The following is a 5,208-nucleotide window of genomic DNA, read 5'->3' as shown; positions in this document are numbered from 1 at the left end:
ACAATTGAAAATGAATTTATTGCATATGCAAAATATTTTTAGTTATTAATTTCACACAAATTTGCACTGCATTACACTGAAGCTATGTTTCTAGTGCACTCTTATACTTATCTGATGATACTGCCAGGCAGTGTGAGGTAATGCGATGGAAAATTTTACGCTTAGGTAATTTTCCTTGCCGTTATTTTGGGCCAGGGAGAGGCTCAATTTCGTCGCTAGGAATGTGCGAGTGTAGGTTTAGATCTGTGTGTGAAAGGGTGGGAAGCTAATGAACACACCAGTGCTGGGGAAGGCATGAGTCTTGTAACGACTGCATCTAACGTTTCGAATACATACATGCGAAGTACAATTATTTTGGTATCACGCCGTAAGTAGTAACAATGAGTTGTTGCTAGGCAAACACGCAAGAATTATTATTTTTTATTTATGTGAATTTGAAGGGTTCGACAGCTGAACAGATGAAAACAAACTGGAATACATTCATGTGGTTTCTGGTATTGCACTGAAGACTATATTTATCTTCGAATTGATAAATTAAAACATGCACACACGCAATGAGAAGTTAGGCATGCCCCAGACTGTGGGAAGTTCACTGAATGATTATGGAAGATCAGAGAAAGCGAGGATGCTGACATCATAGGCAGTTCAGCTGGGCGAATGCACTGCATTCTTCTCGGAAAAAAACTGAACGGGGGAAATTCCCTTAGGTCATGAATATTGACTGGCTTTTGCCGAAAAGGAATGCGGCAGAACATTTCGAAGCAATGTTTATGCACACAACTCATGACTTTATATGCAAATTTGTGACACAAACATTTACCTATCGTTACATTTCTTACTTTTAGCAAAAAAAAAACAGCAACGTCCAAATCAGAGTACACCAGAAGAAATCTAAGGCAGTTGCATTAGGTGGAAACGTGTTGCATGCTGTATTTTGGGGATTCCTACAGTGTAGTTGTCGTAAGATTCCTCGGACAAATGGACACTGAACTAGGCCCTATTGTGTTCCATTATAAAACAAATTCAAACAGAAGTTGAGCAAAGAACGACCAGGTCTGGCATGCTAGGTGAGTCCTATCTGACAACACCAATCAACAAAGAAATCACAATAGCGAAACTGCTTCCATTCGTATTCGAACTTTCATCGTCTGCCTCTTTCGCCTGCTCTAGGCTCAAATAATTTACTCATATTTTACCAAGTGTACAATTGCTGAATGAGTCAACAGCAAGAAACGTTTTTACACTGAGAAATACTTTTTTAATGAAAATGTACCTTCACTGATACTAACCAGCTTCTCCATTTAGAGGCATGTGAAGACTGAGAAAGATTTCCATTCAAGAGAAATCAAAGCGAACACTGGAGCTGGATGAAATGGCATGTGTCATGCGTCTTTAATGTCATTTTCTAACTGACAATGTGTTATAGCTCCTTCACACACAGCAGTATCCTACTAGGACCAGAAATCTTGGGGCGTAAGAAATGCTGGCTCAAGAACATTTAAGGGGGTAGATACATTAATCATGGCCAAAAAATCACAATTTTCAAAAATAGACCCATAATATTCATGTCTTTACCTTTACATATGTGAAAATTCCATCAAAATATCTTGAATGGCTGCAGAGTTATTGATTAATATGTATAGAGATGTGTGGGTGACATTTGGTAATTCCATGCCCACCTCAGCTGTTTGTTGGTAACTGACTTTTGTGACTTCTAATTTTATCTTCGACACAACTTTCTCATACTTCTGTGACATAGAATGGCACTCTAAATTTCTCATACTTTTTAAGTGATATTTAACTTTGGTTTGGGCCAAAGGAATGATGTTTTTGTTTTGCATTATTGCATGTGTGGATCGATATCAAGTATTTTCTACAGAGTGATTTCTGACATAATTCTTTTTCACTGCTAAATAGGAAAACAAAATGTGTGTATTTTCATGGAAATACATACAGTAACCCTGGTAATCACAGTAACACAGCAAGTGCTTCTAAGAAGAAAGTGAAAAGCAACTGTAGGCCTTCGTAATCTCCAGAGAAGATTGGAAATGCAATTTTTAATATTGATCTAATGTTTAAAGAAATAGAGAGATGCCTACATTGTGTGTGTGGTGAACAAGTGAAACTAAATGTCGCTTTTTTAGGTTTAGGCTGCAAAGTCTCAGTAATGTGCGGTAAATGGAGAAACATTGGTGCATTCCAAAACGGTGCCACCATTGGACAGAAGAAAGGAGCGTATGCAATCAACAAATTGTTTACACTTTGAGGTGCTTAGGACAAGGTTTGTCAGGAATCAGCTTGTTTTGTGGAATGATGGACTTTCCTCCTCCAATAAAACAAACAACATACAACCTGATTGTTGACAGACTTGTGGGCTGTCTTGTGTCTGTAGCAGAAGGGTCAATGTCACAAACTGCTGATGAAGAAAAAGCTTTGGAGAAGAGTAATGAAACTGTTGTTAGTTGTGACGGTTCATGGCTAACAAGTGGACACACATCACAACATGGAGTGTCGACAGTTATCGGGGTAAAATGTGGTAAAGTTCTTGACACAGAGGTACTGTCTCTGAGTTGTAAATCTTATCAGTTTTTGAAAAATAAAAAGAACACTGTAGAATATGCTGAATGGATGGAGAAGCATGAAGGTAAATGCAGCATTAATCATTCAGGAACATCTGGCAGTATGGAAGCAGAAGGGATGAAATCAATTTTCATGCGACCTGAAAAAAAGAATAGTGTAAAATATTGTAAATTCATTGGAGATGGTGATGCGAAAACTTTTAAATCAATTTCTGAAATGCAACCATATGGTCCAGATACTCCTGTGGTGAAGTATGAATGTGTTGGTCACATACAGAAGAGAATGGGTACAAGATTAAGAAAGTTGAAGGCAGACTGTAAAGCAACAAAACTGTCAGATGGAAAATTGCAGGCAAAGGCCGCTTGACTGATAGTGCCATAGCAACATTAACCAGCTATTATGGCAATGACTCAGAGCTAATAGCTCATCTGTTGAAAATATGAAACAGGCTGTATGGGCTGTTTGGTTTCACAAATCTTCTACAGATGACAATCCAATGCACTCATTTTGCCCAAAAGGAGCTGACAGCTGGTGTTCATGCCAGATTCTTTAAATGAAAATATTTGAAAATGTATAAGCATTAAAACAACCTTCCAGTCGCAGTAATGGAAGCAATTAAGCCCATCTTTCAGGATATTTGTAATCCAAAATTGTTAAAAAGGTATGTGGGTGGATTCACTCAAAATCCCAATGAGCCATTCCACTCAAAAATTTGGAAAGTTTGCCCAAAGACTGGCTTTTATGGAAGGAGAATAGGACAATTTGGGACTTATGATGCTGTGGTTACTTTCAATGATGGTATGGATGGCAGATTAAAGGTTTTTGAGAGACTGGAAGTACCTGTGGGCCATAACATGATAATATATTTTAGGAATGAAGACATGCAGAGAATAAGCAGTTCCCAAAAAAAGGCAAAACAGTCCACGAAGGAATTAAGAAAAGCAAGGAAGAGGCTCAGTTACAAAATGAAGCTAGGAAAGAAGAGGAGCAAGAAGTGTTTTATTTATCTGGGCAGTTTTAGTTAAAAAAAAACTTATATTAAGGTACAGTCAAAAGATTTTCAAATTCGAAGTAGATTTTCTCGGTTCATGTAATGCTCATATTATCTTCTAATTTTCAGTGAACACTCACTATACCATGATGCGAAGAAAAATGAATGATTTATGATTTTTTAATGGTTGTATATTTTGAACGAAAAGCTATTTATATATTAATTTTTAATAAAAACATTTACACAATGAAAACTTTGATGATTCTAGATAATGTTGTAACTGTGTACTATACCTAAATTCTAAATTAAAATAAATGCAAGATATTGAATACTTATTGTTCTATAACGAAAACCGTGATAACATGCAAATTTGCATTGTTAAATTTTCATCGTTAATTGGGACTTTATCAACCTATATTTTAACTGAAACATCTGTTTACATTGTTGCCAGAGCATCTACACCTCTAAAAAAATAAATCATAGTATTCTCTTGTATCCTGGGGGAGGGAGAGAGACAACAAAACACTCCATATTTGCAATTCAGTAACTGTATCTACCCCCTTAAAACACAGATCACTCAAAATGGCATCGACCCTGCTTGAGGAAGTACATAACGTTAACAAACGCCTAAAGGAATTTGTAAATACGTGAAATGAATGCATCGTTATCACAAACGAAGTCCAAATTGAATTAAAAATATGAAGGAAAATATGGTATCATAACATAAGTTTGAAATTTAAAGAAAAGCGAAGAAATAACAACTACCGCAAATTAAATTTCGATTATGATTAGACCGGGTCTGCGCGAACGCAGTCCCGACTACCAAAAATTATGCACCCGAGTTACCCACATTAGGGGTAATCGCAGGGGTCAGCCCAACCGAAGTGCAATGGAAGAGCCTCGTCCTGGAGGAACCGCCTTCATGATCACGGTATCCCCTGTGCCAGGTAAGTATGCTTTCACTTGCAAAGATCCGATACTTTATCTCTTATACTACGCATTATAAGAATCGAGTGCGTATCAATGGTCACATTACATGTGATCTATCCCACCACAAAAACTACGTGAAACGAGTGAGAACTGCACTGGTCTTCCTACGGTACTACTATTATCATGTTCCGAACGGACAATCGGCTCCATATGACAAAAACAGTAATCTGGTAGTGCAGAGTTCAAACGAACTGGGTCAACAAACTCTTCGTGCCCACGGCAGATGTCGCCCATATCGCACATACAGCGCATTCGCTCGTTGTCGCTCTCCCCCTCCCCGGCAATACGCGGTCCGTTCATTCTCTCTCTCTCGTAAGCTCCATGCTGTGTTGTATTCTGTTCAGCTGGTACGAACATATCTTACACGTTCGCAATGAAAGCTTCGTACCTGTATCACTCTGCACTGTAGCAAACACCGCACACTTCACTGTTATAGAAGTTATCAAATGTTGGATCAGCACTTGCTGGGGGTCTTAGAAATGAATAAAAAAATTTTATCCAAAGTGTCTACTAAATATTGTAGCTTCTAGTACGAAGAAAACTCGAAATATGAACTGAACAAATGTCTGGCACAAGTTTCTTATTGCTAAGTTCATTTTTCTTTGCTTTTTAATGAACGAGAGGTTAAGAAAACGTATGCTGCTTAT

At 37.7% G+C, this 5,208-nt stretch overlaps 1 non-coding gene across 1 annotated transcript; it reads right to left on the bottom strand.

Moving 5' to 3' along the window:
- Window positions 1-4,363: 4,363 nt before the first annotated feature.
- LOC126106994 (U1 spliceosomal RNA) lies at window positions 4,364-4,526 on the bottom strand. The gene has a single exon (XR_007523428.1). It is a non-coding gene; the product is annotated as a U1 spliceosomal RNA (small nuclear RNA).
- Between the last annotated feature and the right edge of the window lie 682 nt (window positions 4,527-5,208).

This window comes from Schistocerca cancellata, chromosome 10, assembly GCF_023864275.1.
Source record: "Schistocerca cancellata isolate TAMUIC-IGC-003103 chromosome 10, iqSchCanc2.1, whole genome shotgun sequence".
NCBI classification, from domain to species: domain Eukaryota; kingdom Metazoa; phylum Arthropoda; class Insecta; order Orthoptera; family Acrididae; genus Schistocerca; species Schistocerca cancellata.
This window is presented reverse-complemented; position numbering and strand designations above follow the sequence as displayed.